The sequence below is a fragment of the Vombatus ursinus genome, unplaced genomic scaffold, assembly GCF_900497805.2.
Source record: "Vombatus ursinus unplaced genomic scaffold, bare-nosed wombat genome assembly UNPS02010619.1, whole genome shotgun sequence".
In the NCBI taxonomy this organism is placed as follows: Eukaryota; Metazoa; Chordata; class Mammalia; order Diprotodontia; family Vombatidae; genus Vombatus; species Vombatus ursinus.
Genome location: NW_020950397.1, coordinates 373 through 18,045, shown reverse-complemented (window position 1 = coordinate 18,045; position 17,673 = coordinate 373). Strand labels below are relative to the sequence as shown.

At 45.0% G+C, this 17,673-nt stretch overlaps 1 long non-coding RNA gene across 1 annotated transcript; it reads right to left on the bottom strand.

Annotated features, from left to right (window-relative positions):
- Positions 1–55: 55 nt before the first annotated feature.
- LOC114037818 lies at positions 56–17,452 on the bottom strand. Its single transcript, XR_003568513.1, has 3 exons — positions 17,414–17,452; positions 10,350–10,429; positions 56–101 (listed from the first exon to the last, which is right to left on the bottom strand). It is a non-coding gene; the product is annotated as an uncharacterized LOC114037818 (long non-coding RNA).
- Between the last annotated feature and the right edge of the window lie 221 nt (positions 17,453–17,673).

The following is a 17,673-nucleotide window of genomic DNA, read 5'->3' as shown; positions in this document are numbered from 1 at the left end:
CACACACACACACACACACACACACACACACACACACACACACACACGCTCCTTACCTCCATCCCTTCCTCTTAATGATATTTCCCAGTACGACTTCGGCTCTGCAAAACAAGATGGAGACACAGGGATTTCATTAAGCCATTAGGGGAAATCACAGAAAATTGAAGCCAACTTGGTAATGACAACCAGATGCACCACAACTCTGCGATCTGGGAGTGCTGATGCCGTTTGAGGGATGGCAGGGATGATCATGAGGGGACCTGGCCCTAGCCTCTCTAGGAGGGGAAGAGGGAGAAATGTGGCATCCAGGCATTAAATGCCCTAGGGACTAGATGCCCCCAGGCAGCTACTTGGATCCATTGTAGGAGAGGAATGGAACTTTGGCCCAGATTTATGCCCACACTCAGAAAAGCCTGGCCAGGGCACGGCTTGGAGGTGGAGGCCAGGCAGCATCTGGACGCTGTTTGATCCACTGTGCCCAGAAACTCACCAGCAACAACTAGGCTGCCTCCCCTGGCCGACTGTTTCCAGACAATTACATTTTTAAAAAAGGTAAATTGTTCATGGAGTGGCAGTGTCTGTGGTGAAGGCCCCAGTCCTCTTAACTTCCAGAGACAATGATCATCTCTGTCAGAAGCTGGTGCCAAACTCAGAGGGCTGAGAGCTATGGGTGTCACTAGTGATTCGGGCGTGTATTGCAAATGTGTTTGGGGGTGGTGGTGAGGAGTGTTCCTTTTTTTAAATACTAAGTAGACAGACGCTGGGTTCTGGGTGATTTGTTCTGCTCTGTATCACTCTGAGTCCCCAACCAAACTTGGACAGAACCAGGTCAGCTGGCAGGCCTGCTGCCAGTTCGCCGTGCCATAGAGCCCCCGAGAGAGGTTCTGGGGATTTTTGGGGGTTGGTTTCTGCTGATAACAAAACGATCTGGGGTGAAAATCAAGAGATGGCTCAGGGTCTGCATTCAGCACTGCTTGTCCTGGACCCAAATCTGCTGGAGTCAGCCTCAGCAAGTCATTTTGCACATGTTTTGCACCCCCTTCCCTGGTCCCCATACAGCTACATCTATGAGGCCTCCATTTAAGAGTCCTTAGCATCCTTCCACCGCTTCAAGTGAAAGCTACCTGAGGGCAGCGACTGTTGTATTTTTGCTTTTGTATGTCCAGCACTTAGAAGAGTACCAGGCAAGTCAGTTTTTTCATCTGCAAAATGGAGGAGTTGGTCCAGTTCAGCTCTAGCCAGGATCCTGTGATTTTGTGAATTGCTGGCTAGAGGCATAGAAATCAGCTCAGATCCTGCACCTTTTTCCTCTTCCTTTAATCCAGGGGGTTTTAGTCTTTTTTTTTGGCATCCCAGACCCCTGTCGAAGCCTATGGACCTTTTCTCAGAACTGTATTTTTAAATGCATAAAATAAAATACGTAGGATTCCAAAGGAAACCAATTATATAGAAATAGGGCCATCTGAATATTAAAAACTCATTTACAGACCCTGGGTTAAGAACTCTGATCTGGTCCCTCCCTCTGCATCACGGGCTAGGCTTACAGAGAAAGATTAAAAGGAGAACCAAATGAGAAAAGAGGACCTGAGGGTGCATTCTTATGCCAGCAGGCTATTAGCTCATGCTGGTAAATTGGTGAAGTTTTCAGTGAGTCAAGACAGGAGTGGAGACATCGAATCTCTTTGGAAAGCTTCCCAAATGAGCATCTGTTGAGAGGCTGCAGACAGGCTGCCCCAGCCAGAGAAAGTCCCCATTGCCCCGGGCTTGGGCATGGGACCAGGGTTCATGTGCCATCAGCTTCTCTGTGCTTGGTCCTATTCATTATTCATGGCCAAAGCCATTCTAAGTTTGTTTCTGAAGGAAGACAAGAAGCCTCGGGGCTGTATCTTCCTGGGCTCCGCCCCACTCTGTTGTGAAGCTACCCTTGCTGAGGGAACAGGTTAGCTTTGAGTTGGGGGTCACAGGACCTTAAGTCTAGGGCCAGAGGAGGTTTTAGAGGTCAAATCCAACCCCTTCATTTCACAGATGAGAAAACTGAGGCCTTCAGTATTTTCATCTCTCTAGTATATAGAGAGGCAGAGCTGGAGTCAAGGAGACCTGATTCCAAATCTGCCCTCAGAACCATCCTAGCTTGTGTGACCCTGGACAAGTCACTTAACCCGTACCAGTTTTCTCATCTGTAAAATGGGGATGAATAACAGCACCTACCTCCTAGGGTTGCTGTGAGAATCACATGAGATAATATGTGTAAAGTCCTTAGCCCAGTGCTTGGAACAAGGCAGGTACTTAATAAATGCTTGTTCCCTTTCCCCCAGGGTCACAATAGCAAAGTGACTGAAGCAAGATTTGAACTCAGATCTTCCTGACTTGCTGTATTCCTCATGGTAGAATGCAAGCTCTTTGAGGGGAAAGGTTGTGCCCTTTTTCTAACCTTTATATTTCTGGGCCCTGGCACAGTACCTTGTACATAGTAAAGGCTTAATAAATGCTTCTTGAGCTGAACTGGGAGGGAGGCACAGGCTTACAGGTTTAGGGTTGGAAGGCACCTTAGAGGCTGTCTGTTCATAAAGCCACAGACCCGGAGAGGTTCACTAGTTTGGATGTTCCCTTCCATGTTCGGGAACCCCGAAATTCTTTTATTTGATCATTATCTTTTATGAATGAATGAAGCATTTATTAGGTGTTTACTATATGCACAGCTGGGGATACAAATAGAAAATGAAAACAGTTCCTGCTCTCTAGGGGCTGACATTCTAATGGGAAAGACAACCCCTATGGCAAGTTTAGGTCCCATGGGGCCGCGGGGGCAGTGGCAAAGCTGTGTCACCAAGGGGTTGTTCCCTGGGATGATGGCTGCAGGCACTGAGATGGAGGCATTGCTCTTCAGGGTCCTGGGCTGTGTCCATCAGCGGCCAAGGGAGATGGGGGTCGGGGGGTGGTGCTCTGACTTGTCTGCACTTGCTGTCGCCCACGTCTCCCTCGGGGGCCTTGCTGCTTTAGCCACCTGTGGGTGGCAGCCGGTAGGCAGTTGGGGGGAGGGTGGGCCCCTTCTTCATAAGCGCTTCCTTTCGAGATGATGGCTGTGAGGGCGTGCTGCCCCTCCCTGGGCTCTGGTGACTCTGATTATTGGTGGCAGTTGGCTAAGTGGCACAGTGGACAGAGCGCGGGGCCTGGAGTCAGTTCAAATCCAGCTGCAGACACATCCTATCTGTGTGACCCTGGGCAAGTCACTGAGCCTAATTTGCTTCAACTTCCTCATCTGTAAAATGAACTGGAAAAAGAAATGGCAAACCACGCCAGTATCTTTGCCAAGAAAACCCCAAATGGGGTCACAGGATTCAGATACGACTAAAATAACAACACCAAATTCTGTGTGACCCTGGGAAAGTCACTTAACCTAATTTGTCTCAGTTTCCTCATCTGTAAAATAAGCTAGAGAAGGAAATGGCAAACCACTCCACTATCTTTGCCAAGAAAACCCCAAATGGGGTCACAGAGATTTGGATACAACTAAAACGACAACAAATTCTGTGTGACCCTGGGCAAGTCACTTAACCTAATTTGCCTCAGTTTCCTCATCTGTAAAATAAGCTGGAGAAGGAAATGGAAAATCACTCTAGTATCTTTGCCAAGAAAACCCCAGATGGGGTCACAAAGGGTCAGACTCAACTGAATAATAACAACAAAAAAGCAATTGGCTCAGCATTTGTTTCTGGTGGTGATGAGTAAGGTGGGCCCCTTCTCTGCAATGATTTCTCCCTTCAATGGTGGCTGCAGGGACTGGGCTGGAAGCAGGCTGGGTGGTCTGGGGGGCACTGCCATCCTCAAGACTCTTGGCTTTACGGTTCTTTATCATTCCACATTTCCCTCTGCCGTAAGACCCCTTACCTCTGTAGTTGGATTGTAGAGGGGAGTGATGGGAGGCAAGATTTATGTTGAAAGGCAGCATGGTGGATAAAGGGTTGGCCAATTACAAGTGACCAAATAGGGCAAACAAAGAAAAAAAAAAGACACAGTGGCTTTCATAGGCCCATGGAATGGGGAGTGCTGGATTCTGATTAGTTGAGGTCAGGTCTTCTAGAAGACGGAAAGAAACCTTGTCTTACTGACAAAATTGTACCCACTATGGAGAGAAGCATAGGGTTAGGGAGAATTCGCTGTGGGACTGGCTCAGGCAGCCATCTGAAGGAGACAGGCAAAGCAAGAATCTTTCTATTTTTGCATTATGTCTTGTGTTTAAGTGTCTGTAGCACCAGCTTGTGGGGCAACAAGGTGGTGCAGTGGATGGAGTACAGGCCTTGGAGTCAGGAAGACTTGAGTTCAAATCCAACCTTAGACACTTGCTAGCTGTGTGACCTTGGGCAAGTCACTTAACCTTCTTTGCCTCAGTTTTTTCATCTGTAAAAGAAGCTGGAGAAGGAAAACGGCAAACCACCCCGGTATCTTTGCCAAGAAAACCCCAAATGGGATCATGAAGCGTCAGACAAGACTAACGGATAACAACAAGAACAACACTGCTCCAGATTACTTATCACTCGGGGTGGAGGAAAGGCCTATCGCTTCTATGTGAAATTGGTAGAATCCTTGGCTGATGAGGCTTGGCTAGAGATACCCAACTAGAGGGAGATCTGGGACTTCAGCCAATGTGCCGCTATCTTTTCTTGTCCATTGACAGGAGTAGTTCTGCACAAAGACTGCTATCTTGCCCCAAATCACTAGAAAACCAATGGCATTGCTGGGTTTCCTGACTTCAAGTTTAAGGTCCTAGTACATAGGCAACATCATAGTGTTACATGAAAATTAAAAATGAAAAAAGAGGTGCAAATCTCTCTGCAGGATTCTAATATAAAATACTGAAGTCTCCCATCTACTGTAGCTTAGAAAGCCAAAGGCTGTGTAGACAGTTTGCAAGATTTAGCTCTGGAAGGGACTTGAAAGTTCACGCTCTCCCTTATATGGAAAGGCAGGGTGGTGCAGTGGCTAGAGGGTTGGATCTGGAGTCAGGATGATCAGGGCTCAAGTCCAGCTCTTTGGCCACTGTTGAATCACTTAAGCTCTAGGCACCCTGGGAAATCCTCTAAGACGGCTCCAGAGGGAAGGACTTTCCATGCTGAACATTCCTCGTACTAATGAAAAGCTCTTCACAACTTCATGCCCTCCTACCTTTCCAGCCCTCTTACACGGCTTTCCATGTGCCAGAGCACCATCTTCTTGTGGCTCCTTGCAATATGGCACCCCATCTCTCAACTCTACGTCTTTCCTTTCACTGGCTGGGAATACCAGCCTTTCTCGTCTCTGTCTCCCGTTTCACGGGATATCTTCCAGATTCAGCTCACACCCTGCCTTCTGCAGGAGGCCTTTCTGTAGGTGGGTCCCATTCAACACGACCACCTTCCCTCTGAGATCATTTCCCAATTACGCTGCATATATCTTATACATATAGTTATATGCATGTTTTCTCCTTCATTAGACCGTGAACGCCTTCAGAGCAGAGACCTTGCTTGGCCTTTCTTTGTATCGCCAGTACTTAGCACAGTGCCTGGCACATTCATCGTTGTTGAATCGTTCAGTCATGTCCAACTCTACATGACCCCATTATCTCTGTCTGGGGGGGCGGGTGGTTTCTTGGAAAAGATACTGGAGCAGTTGGCCATTCCTTCTTCCTCAAGACAATTTTATGTGTCCCCATTTTACAGATGAGGACCTGAGGCAAATAGGAGTTAAGTGACTTGCCCAGGGTCACAGAGCTTGTAAGTATTTGAACTCAGATCTTCCTGACTCTAGGTCCAATGCTCTACCCACTGAACTACCTAGCCACCTGGCACACAGTAGGTGCTTAATCAATGATGAATGACATTGATGGGTAGAAAACAAACAAGAAAAGTCTTCTTTGTTTCAAAAATGAGGAAAGGGAGGTCCAGGGAAGGTAACATACACAGGGGTCACCCCGGTAGTAAATAGCAGATCCAGATTTTGAACCCCAGACTTCTTTCTGATATTAGATTCTGTATTCCTTATACCACCCCATCTCATGAAATTCTGGCCATGGTGAAGAACTGACAAAAGGTTCAAGTGAATGATTTAGCAAACAAAAGATAGCTTTCGGAAACTGGGTGCAGGTGAGTGGAATGATTTGATTACATCCACTCTCTGAATTTTAAGCCAATAGCTGGGGCTGGAGTGGGCTGTGCTTTTCCATAATTGAGGAAGAAAGATCATTGCAGAGATACTAAGTGCTTAAAACGGTACTCCAGGGTAAAAGGTCCTCTCTTCTTGGCAGCCCTAATTGCAGCATTAAGAAAAAAAAAATGTATCAAGGAACACTGGACCAGGCACAGGTCATCTGCACGTAGGAGAGCTGAGCAAGATGGCTTAATCAAGTGCCTTGCTCGGTGGATCACCGTGGGCACCAGGGGGACAGAAGGCTCTTTCCTGTTCCAACTCGATTAGAAGTTCATTAAGCCTATGAAGAAGAACCCTGTTCCCGCTCCCGCCATGATATGGGCCTGCCTCAGTGGGAGTAATAACTTCCCAAAGCCAAAGAAAGCAAATTGCTGTTGTTATTGTTGAATTGCTTTTTAGTTGCGTCCAACTGCCTGTGACCTCATTTAGGGTTTTCCTGGCAAAGATCCTGGAGTGGTTTGCCATTTCCTTTTCCAGCTCATTTTATAGATGAGGAAACTGAGGCAAACAGGGTTAAGTGACTTGCTCAGGGTCACACAGCTAGTAAGTGTCTAAGGCCAGATTGGAACTTGGGTCTTTGCTCCAGGTCCAGTGCTCTACCCATTGTGCCAACTAATTTCTGGCACATAATAGATGCTTAATAAATTAATTAGCTAAAAAATTTATCAATTTATCTCTACAGAGCTTCAAGGTTTTCAGAGCACTTTCCATATATTATCTTATTTTAGCCTCTCAACAACTCTTGTTATCCTCATTTTTTGGACAAAGCAACTGAGGCCTACGGACCCTTTTGCAAAATCATGTTTTTAAATGCATAAGAAAAAATATATAGGATTGCAAAGGAAACCAATTAGATTGAAATACAGTTATTAAAATATTTTAAAATATATTTAAAAAAACCCAATTTCATGGACCCCAAGTTAAGAGAGCTGTCCAAGGAACAAAGCATAACGGATAATGTTGGATTTGGGTCAGGAAAGCTGGATAGAAGTACCCCACCTCAAGTATTTGTTAGCTGGCAAGCCAAGTAACATCTCTGGGCCTTTGTTTCTTCATCTGTAAGATGGGCATAGCAGTAGCCTTTCCTTTGCAGGGGTCAGATAAGATAATGTGTGCAAAGCACCTTACAAACCTATATGAATGTTGGCTCTTCTTATCATTCTTACTGCTGCCCAGGGTCAATAAGGAAGCATCAGAAGTAGGATCTGAACCCAGGTCTTGTTCACTCTGAGCTTAGCCCCCACCTAGTCCAGCTGATACAGAAAGTAATCCCCATCGGGACATACTTTACATGTAGCCATCTGGCCTCTGCTTGAAAATCTCTGTGCAAGTGGAACCCAGCCCCTTCAAGGCAGCCCACTGCACTCTGGGATAGCATTAACTGGAAGAAATTTCTCCTGACATCAAACCTCTACTGGCCTCTTTGCAACTCCTGCCACTGCTCTTGGTTCTGCCCTCTGGGGCCAAACAGAACGACTCTAACGATCCTTGTTCCCTTGACAGCAGCCCTTCAAATACTTGAAGGCAGCGACCACATCCCCTGGTCCCTGAGTCTTCTCTTCTCCAGGCTAAACACCCTCAGTTCCTTTGGCCGAGCCTCATCTGACATGAATTCAAGGTCCTTCACCATCCTAGCTGGATACCCTCCTCAGGACACCCAATATCCTCTATAACCAGAGGTGCTCTGAACTGAATTGGATGCTCCAGATTAGACCTGACAAGGGCAGAGTACAACAAGACTTTCACCTCCCTCTTTCTAGAAGCTATAGCCCTCCTAATGCAGACCAAAAGGGCATCTGCTTCTTTGGTTTTTCCATCCCGTTGCACTGACAGCAAGCTCATATTAAGCTTCATGTCCTGGATTCATTTCAGAGCAACTAAAACAAACAACATTTATTAAGCACCTACTATGTGCTAGGCATCTGACATTTATTTAGGCACCTACTATGTGCCAGACAGTGTGCTGAGTGCTGGGGATACTAAAGGAGGCAAATGGCAGTTCCTGCCTCAGGGAGCTCACAATCTAATGAACAACTTCCCAACCAGGCCTCTGCCATCTTGTCCTTGTGAAGCTGATATTTTGTACCTTAGTGCAAGACTTTACATTTATCCCCTCCGGGTTTCCCCTTATTAAATCCAGCCTAGGGCTCTTGTCAGTCAAGATCCTTTTGGATCCTGACTTGGTCATCCACTGTGTGAGCCATCCCTCTCAGCTTGGGGTCATCTAAAAATACTTTGAGTGAGCCATCTGTTCCTTTAGCTAAGTCATTGATGTAACTGTTACACAGCCCAGGGTCAAGCACAAATCTCTCCATTGAAGACTGGCCATGGTGACGTCAAATCATTAACAATTGCTCTGAGTGCAGCCATTTACCTAGTTCTGAATACATCTAATCATATTAGATGGCATGGTCCACACGTCTCTGTCTCCGAAGGCACTTAACAACTGCTTATTGGCTGACTGATCCTGTCAGAAAAGGAAATGAGGAGAGCCTGGCGTGACCTGTCCTTAATCGGGCCCTGCTGGCCCTTTGTAATCACTGCTGCCCTTTCTAGATGTTTGCCAACCATCTCTTTAACAATCCTTTCTAGGATTTTCCCAGGAGTTGAAGTCAAAGCCATTGGCCTATAACTAGTAGACCCTCTGCTCTTCTCTTTCTGGAAAGCTGGGGATACTTATCCTCCTCCAATTTTATGGTATCTCTCCCTTTTTCCATGAGCTTTCATATGTCATTGACAGCAGCCCAGGCAATCACAGCCCCTGGCTCTTTCAGGACCCCAGGATGTAGTTTGCCTGGGCTGGGTGATTTGACTTTATCAAGGGCAGTGAGGGGGCTATTATCCCATCTACCCCAAAGAAAGATCCCATCCTTTCTCTGATCCTATTTTTTTCCCAGCTTAACTAAACAACCCCCTTTTTGTTGTCCTTAATTTCCCTGGCCAGCCTTGGTCCGTTCTGAGATTGAGTATCCCAGACATTGTGGCATAAATGTGCTACATTTGTATTCAATCTCTCTCAATCTGGCATTGCCCTGTCTTCTGAACATTTCTTTTTAAAAATCTAAGATGGTTGATGAGTTCTCTGGGCAACCACATATGTCTCTTCTTACAACTCCTATTTTTCCCTCTTCATTGGAACAGTTTCCCCTTCTGTCTTCAGAATTTCATTCTGAAGCATGTCTTATCCTTCCTGATCTTTCCCTGTAACATTTTGGTCCATGGCACCCACCAATATTTCCTCCATACTCCCTGAAATATCCTTTTCCAAAAGCTAGGGTGCATATCAGATTATGTCTAGATTTCTTCCCCTCCCACATTCTCTCGTATGGGCTGGTAACTTTCCCCCAGGGTTTCTATCATTTCTACCCCAGAAAACAAGTTCCTCCCTGTTTGTGAGAATAAGACCCATGACAGAATTTCTCGTTGTTGGTTTCTCTGCTTTTTGGAGGATGAAAATGTCATTAAGTAAGGCAAGCCAAGAAGTTCTTATGAGCTCTAGCAGATATCTGGGTAGTTGAAGTACCCCACCAACAACATGTCATGCCTCTGTGGCAGGCTTGTGATCTGCTTCCCAAATGCGTCATCCATCTCCACCTTCTGTCTAGGTGATCTGTAGTCGACTCCAATGACAAACATTGCGATTCTTTCAGTAATGCTTCTCCCTTCTGCCTCAACTACACTCCTTCTACAAAGCAATTTAAAGTAAAAAAAATTGGATGGGAAGCATATTTATGACAATTCTTGGATCCATGGTGGGCAGCCAGCTACATTCCATCTACACAGTTTCAGTAGGGTGCTGGAGCCAGCTTGTACCTTAGTTAATGCTCAGTGTGGGCAGATTATACCTCAGAAACTGGCAAACAATACAACGGTTTGATTTATTGTTTGGCTGATTGTCTAGATTTAAAAAAGTGATGGAGAAAATGTTAACATGAAGGTTAAACTTTAAAATGTGTTCTGTGCACATTGTGCCATTCCCCTCCTGGAAAGCTGGTTGTTAAATATTTACCAGCACACCCTTTCACGGTCCCCTACTAATTAGCCATAGAAAAATTAGCAAAAACAGCTATAGCAAAAATTAGCATGAGCTCCCTGGTCCTGATAGATTCCTAAGGAAGGGTTGGATAGAGAAAGTATAAGGGAAGGAATATAAAAAGCACACTTACTTTCCAGCAGCATAGACTTCGGCTGTATCAAACAGGTTGATTCCATTGTCATAAGCCAGGGTCATCAGCTGCTCTGCCATCTGAAAAGAGAGGAGTGGCGGTTATAACAGAAGAAGCTGGTCCTGATACCTCTGAAGTTCCAGGAGACTCCCAGACAGAAACCATTTGTTATAGTTGATTGATTTAGAGCCGGAAGGGACCTCAGAGACAATCTAGCCTAACCACCCCCTGTTTTTTACTGAGAAGGAAACTGAGGCCTAGAGGGGAAGTGACTTGTCCAAGATCACAAGGCTAATAAATGGGCAGATTGGAAATCAGGTCCTACCTATGGCCCAGATGTCAGCGATCTGTCCAGTGATCTACACTGCTTTAATGCTCAGATGTAATTCACTGATTCGAGTTGGGCCCTCAGTTTGGCAAATGCATTTGCCAATATCTCAAGGCAAGAAAGATACAGGATGTCAGGTCTACCACAAGCACTTTATAAGTAAACTCACCCAAAGTGGGTAGTGCTTATTAAAAATACATCAGTGGGCTCTTCAGATTTTAAAGGGCTGCATACAAAGGTCAGTTATTATTACTATTATTATCATTATCATCATCGTTGTCATCGTCATTGTCTGCATCCTCTTTATTTCTCTCCATCAGTCCACTTTCTCATCTTGCGTGATTCTTGGCCATATTCTCCCATGGATCTTCCAAAGAAGGCTGGAGGCACAATGTATTGGAGGTCTTCTTCTAGATCATTTTTTAAAAAATTCCCTGGGTTCTAGCACAGGTCATGGGCTGTCTATCAGTTTACTCTTGATCTTGTTACATGGCTGGTCCACCTTTCTTTTCAAAATTTTCATAATACTTAAAGTTTCCTAATTCTGTATGCTGTACTTTGAATGGCCACAGATCACAGTTTTTACAGAGAAGGTCACAAAGACCTAGAGGAGGGTTGATCAGTTAGTGAACAAGCATTTATTGAGCACTTAGTGTATACCAGCCACTCTGCTAAGTGCTGGGGATACAGAGACAGAAAACACTTTCTCTGCCCTGAAGGAGCTCACATGCTAATGAGGGAGTCAACATGTAAATGACCAGGTACTAACAAGCTATATTCAGACCAGATGGAAGGTGGTAGAGGCGAAGGCTCTGGCACCTGGGAAAGGCCTCCTGCAGAAGGTAGGACCTGGGCTGTCTTGAAGGAAGCCAAAGGGACTGGAGGAGGTGGTGAGGGGGCAGGGCATTCCAGCCATGGGCAATGGCCACTACAAATGCAGGTGTTCAGAGGTGGAACTGAACTATGCAGGCAATCTATTAAGCAGTGAATATTTATTAAGCACCTACTATGTGCCAGCTACTATGCTAAGTACTGGGAACAGCAATGTTGTAACACTGTCATGGATTGCAGAGTATGTAGAAGGGTGTCAAATGTGTAAAATCTGGAAAGATAGGAAGGGGCTGGATCATGAAAGGCTTTGAATGAGAAATGGGACGAGGTCCCAGCAAAGAGATTCTCAGGAACAGGGAACTGGGGAAAAAAGAAGAAATCAGGTTGACTCCTGACAAAGATGTCCAACAAGTTATCTGTCTTGGCCAGGTAGCCCTTTTGCCAGGTTCATGCTGGGTACAGGTCAGCATGATGCATTCAATTTTCACTGAAGCAAAGAAATCATCTATCTCCAACTCCAAGACAGGCTATATCTTGACCAAGTTAAATCAAGGCAGCCAAAATCATTCTGTCTGCTGTGGCTTTTCTGGAATCTGAGCCTTGACTTGGAAGGTCTCTGGGGATGCAAAAGGATCCCTTCTCTCTGGCCTTTGTGAATTCTTTCTTTTCCATTAAGGGTGATGATGCAAGCAGGCAGCTAATGGTAAAACTATAGGGAGATAGTGTCAGATATCAGTTTTATCTGATTAATGAAGGAGAGCTGATTTAATTTAATTCAGTTCAGTTCAATATACGCCTGTGCTATGTTCACTCTGGGGGATACCAAGAAAGCTACAATACTGGCCTACTGTCATGGGGTTTATGCTTTAATGAGGGGAAGGCCAAGACCTCCAAAAGCATGACCCACAGGGGAAGGAGGTAAGTGCCATGGGATAGTCGGAGCAAAATGCCATGAGAAATTCAGGGATGGCAAGATTGTGTAGGGGCAGGGGATGGGGTTGGGGAAGGCTTCAGCAAGAGGTGGCACCTGAATTGGGCCCTGCAGGAAGGGAACCACCTTAGCACTTCAAGAGATGGGGGAGATGAAGGGAAAAGTCATTCTAGGCAGGGGGAATGGCATAATAAACCAAGGCCTCAACATAGGACAAGAATGGGGGGTGGAGAGCATGGCTGTGCCGCAGAATATGTGTGAAAGCGTATGAGTTAAGGCTAGGATGGTTTGGGGTGTGGGGTGCCTGGTACATAGTTGGCATTTAATAAATGCTTGCTCATTGATTGACTGCTTAAGACCAGATTGTGGCTGGCCTTGGACGGCAGAGTCAGGAGTTTATATTTAATTTGGCAGGAGAGTGACGTAGTCCTAGTGATTTGTCAGGAAGATGACTATTTCAGTCATCTGGACAAGAATTATGGAACGTCAGAGCTGAAAGGACCTAAAAAGATAATTTAGTCTAACCTTACCCTTGCTTTGCAGATGAAGCTGAGGTGAGAGGTCAACTCAGTTTAGTCAATAAGCATTTATTAAGGAAAGAAAACAAGCATTTATTAAGCACCTACTATGTGCCAGGCACTGTGCTGTGTTTTTTTACAAATATTACCTCATTTGATTCTCACAACAACTTTGAGAAATGGGTGCTGTTAGTATTCCCATTTTACAGTTGAGTAAACTGAGATACAAGGAGATTAAGTGACTTGCTCAGGGTCACTCAGTGAAAAATCAAACACAATCTTGATGTTCATGCAACAATTTGTGACATGCTGAGATATGATAGACATTGAAAAAAAGTGGGATTGTTTTGGCTGAGCTTTGTCATACATGGATATGTGAATCACTTGCAGTATGTAAAAGATCCAATGTTTTGACAAATGAGCATGAAAATGTTACTTGTTATATGTGTCTGAATAAGGATTTGAACTCCAGGCCCAGTGCTCTATTCACTGTCCTGCTGAGCCTGCCTTCTAGGAATAGGTTGCTCGATTAAGTGCCTACTATGTGCCCAAGGTCACTGTGGGGCTTGAACTCAGGTCTTTGACTCCAAATCCCCAGATCCATCATGCAAAAGGAGCGGTGGGCCCAGACAGGGGTGGGTTCAATGGGCAAGAGCTACCGCAGTGGTGGAAATGTCAAGACAACCTCCAAATGATTTACACTTGGAATGTGTTGTCCGGGATTTAAAAATCGGCTCGGCCTTCCCAATTCTATTTAGCTTAGGGTGTTCCTTGAGCCCTTCGTGACTAGAAGGGAGGTAATTAGGAAATGTGCTCAGGGGCAGGGGAAGCTAGCCTGAAATTAAAAAAAAAATTGTCACAGATTATACATCAAGATCCCTCCCTGCTCATGTGAGCCTGTTCTCCTCCCTGCTCCAGGCTGCTCTCATTCCTGCCTCTGAGCTTTTGGCTGTGCAGTGGCCCCTCCTGGAATGCACCCCCTGTTACCTTTGCCATGTCAAATCCAAGAGATGGGGGCTGGACCTGTAGGGAACTCCCAGGTGAGGAAACTCCCTCCCTCAACACAGTCTGGCACCTGCTTCCTGGCTTAGAGATCTGCCTAAGGCAGTGAGAAGGAAGTGACTTGTCTAAGGTCACACAGTCAGTATGGCATTGGAAGTAGGACTCTTGTCTCAGAGGTTTGCTCTCTCCCCACTACATTATACTGTCTCTACACTTAAAGACCCACCTTAAATCCTACTTTGTTGATTAAGTCTCCCCAGACTCTCCTATTCCAAAGTGATCTTTCCCTCCCTGGAACTCTCCTAGTTCTTATGGTTGTTCAATTTAATAATGATGATTACTAACATTTAAATGGCACCTACTATGTGCCAGACACTGTGCTAAGAACTTTACAGTTATTATTTCATTTGATATTCACAACCCCATTTTACAGATGAGGAAATTGAGGCAAAGCGACCTGCCCAGGTTCACATAGCTAGTAAGTGTCTGAAGTCTTCCTGACTCCAGGTCTGAGTCTCTCTATATAGTATATAATCATGGCAGGCCATACGTCACTCCAATTGCGTCATGTCAGTAAGCTCCCTGAGGGCAGGGGCCATGGCTTACATTTCCTTCATATCCCTATAGTCGTAGAGGTGAACATGGAGCCTTGCAGAAATGAGGACTCTCTAACCAGAAAGGAGCTCAGAGGCGGTCCAATTTATCAAGCACCTGACCCAGCACCGCCTCTAGAACATCCCTAACAGGTGGCAGTGGCCCAGCACCGCCTCTATAACATCCCTAACAGGTGGTTCCCTTGAAGCTGTCCAGGAAGGAGGAAGCTCCCTCCCCCCATCCCAAGGCAGCCCGTTCCTTTTTGGAATAGTTTTAATTACTAGGAAGTTTCTCCTGACTCCAGGCCTAAATCTATTTCTTTATAACTTCTCCCCATTGTGCTTAGTCTGGAGTCAAGAAGAACGAGTCTCACCTCTCTTCCAGGGGATGGCCCTTCAAACACTTGACCATGGCTATCAGATGAGTCTTCTCTTCTCCTGGCTAAACATCCTCAATTCTTTCAACCACTTCTTCACAACGAAGTCAGGACTTTTCACCAGCCTAGACCCTCTCCTCTGGGTAACCCCCAGCTTACTGAGGTCCTCTCTGAAATATGGAACCTAGCACTGAAGACAGATCTTCAGAAAAGATCTATTAAGAGCAGAGGGTGACAGGAATAGTCCTGAGCACATATGAAGTATTCACTAAATTCTCTTTAAGTGAGAAGGGCACAGATAATACGAAAGATGGGGCCATGTGTCACTCATCACTACTGACGGAGTCCCATTTGTCTACTAGTATATAATAAGAGACTGTTAACTGGCTCATGGAAATCCAGATAAATTATGTCTATGGTAACCAGTTTGGCAATTAAAAAAAAGAAATTTACTTATGTTTGATATGACTTATTCTTAGTGAACCCATGCTAACTTCTAATGATTGCTGCTTTCTTCTCTAAACATTCACAAACTAGATAGTTTCATTGGTCAGTATAAAATAATTCCTGGGGCTGCCGGCCTAATGACATCATAGTTCTTTAAAATATTATTTCTCTCTTAGATATTCGGTCCTAAAACCATCAGAGAGCTGGAAGTGATCTTTGTGGTTATCTGGTCTAAAACCCATCTGATTGAGGAATTCTTATCTACAAGACGTTTGACAACTGATCACCTGGCCTCGGGTCAAAGGCCTTCACTGATAAGGAACTCATTGATCACCAAGCCAGTCCCTTCCATTTTCGGATCATTTTCCTTTTCTTTCGGTCTTTATAGAGCTCCTCACTGGTTTTTAGCTCTCTCAGCTAGGGCCATGCAGAAGCAATATCCTGTCAATTGCTCACACATGGCACAAATTACTAGCTATATAACTAAATGAACAAATCAAATTAAATTAACAAATTAAATTTTTTAAAAAGTAACTGATTCTGTTTTGACATAGACTCCCCCAAAGAAGTCACGAACTGAGCAACTTTTGCAAATAAGAAATTCTTGGATTAATTCACTTATTAAATTTGAAACTAAAGTCTACCACCCATAGTTTCAGGATTTACACCCCCCTCCCCCCAGGAAAAAGTATGCAATTTTTGGATATATTGCTGCATATATTTTTCAAAAAGTAAGTAAAAGGCAGGGTGGGGCAGCTTTGGGATCAGGAAGACCAGAGTTCAAGATATGCTTCTGATACCAACTATAGGTGTAATCTTCAAGGCAAAGACATCTCTCAGTAATTAAGGCAATTCTCTTAAAACTATAAATCAGATTTAGGAGGGAATTTACATGTTGGGAGCCCCCCAGCCTGATAAAATCATAGGTATGGATAAATTTTTTTTTAGAAACACAAAGAATTCTTGTTTTTTTCTTATGTTCATCTTTAACCCAAAAACTCAGTACTGGATGAAGAAGTGAAACTTGACAAATGCATCTGGATTCAAGACAAATGCACAAGCAGAGTAACGAGGAATTTATAAATAGGAACGCTATTTATGCAGTCCTAGTTGGATCTGTGAGGTGAACAGTCTGAATGTTTGAAATGACCTCATGAATGCTGGAGGGTTGCTATAGGCAGCTAGATAGAGCGCTGGGCCTGGAGTCAAGAAGGCCTGAGTTCAAATTTAGCCTCAAATACTTACTGGTTATGGGACCCCAGGAAAGTCACTTAATTTCTGTCTTCCTCAGTTTCCTGATCTGTAAAGCATCTACCTCCCAAGTTGTCTTGAGTATCAAATGAGATAATATTTGTAAAGTGCTTAGCACAATGCCTGGCATGTAGTAGGTGCTTAATAAATGCTTATTCTCCTCCCTAGAGGGATTAGGTTGGGAGACAGACACAGGTAATAGGAATAATGAAAATCATATTCAGGTCTCTCTTGTGTTATACCCTTTGAGGTTATAAATACTTAATATGCAAAACATGGTGCTATGTGTTAGATCCCTAACAAAGATTAAAAAATAAACAAAACCCCCACTCAAGACACAATCCTTGTCCTCAGGAAGCTTACATTCTACTAGGTGTGGGTGTGGAAGACAGTGGGAAGAGTATCAGATTTGGAACCAGAGAGCTTGGATTCAAACTCTGCCTTTGAAGCTTATGACTAATTGTGAGTCCCAGACAAGTGTCCCCACCTCTCTGGGCCTCAGTTTCCTCATCTGTAAAATGAAGGAGGTGGTCTAGATGGTCTCTGAGGTCCTGTCCAGCTTCAAATCCATGAGCCTATGTACAAACATGAATAAATAGAAAGCCAAACCGAAGTCATTTCAGTGGGAAGGAAGTGTGGGAGCAGGAAAGGCGCCTGAGCTGGGCCTTGAAGGGAGCATGGGATTCCAAAGATGGAAGGGACAGCCCTCTGAGGATGCAGGGCAGGCTGTGGAGGGGCAGGAAAGTAGGAGCAGAGGGGACCCCAGAAGAAGAGAAATATCCTTACCTCATCGGTGATCTGGCCTCCAAAGGTCACCCATGTTCCTGCAGAGGAGACAAACACACACGTTAGAGCTCCTGAGCGGGCAAGTGGTTGGGACAGTGTCTGGGGGTCCTCCTTGGCCCTGGAGTCTTTCTTTGCTCTGAGCACGGACAGCCTGTTATTCGGGGCTCATCCTTGCTCGTGCACACACAAAGTTTTGGTGCCGAGTGGGTTCTCTCTACCCTTAGAGACCCCCAGACTGATACGACACTGAGAATCAGTGA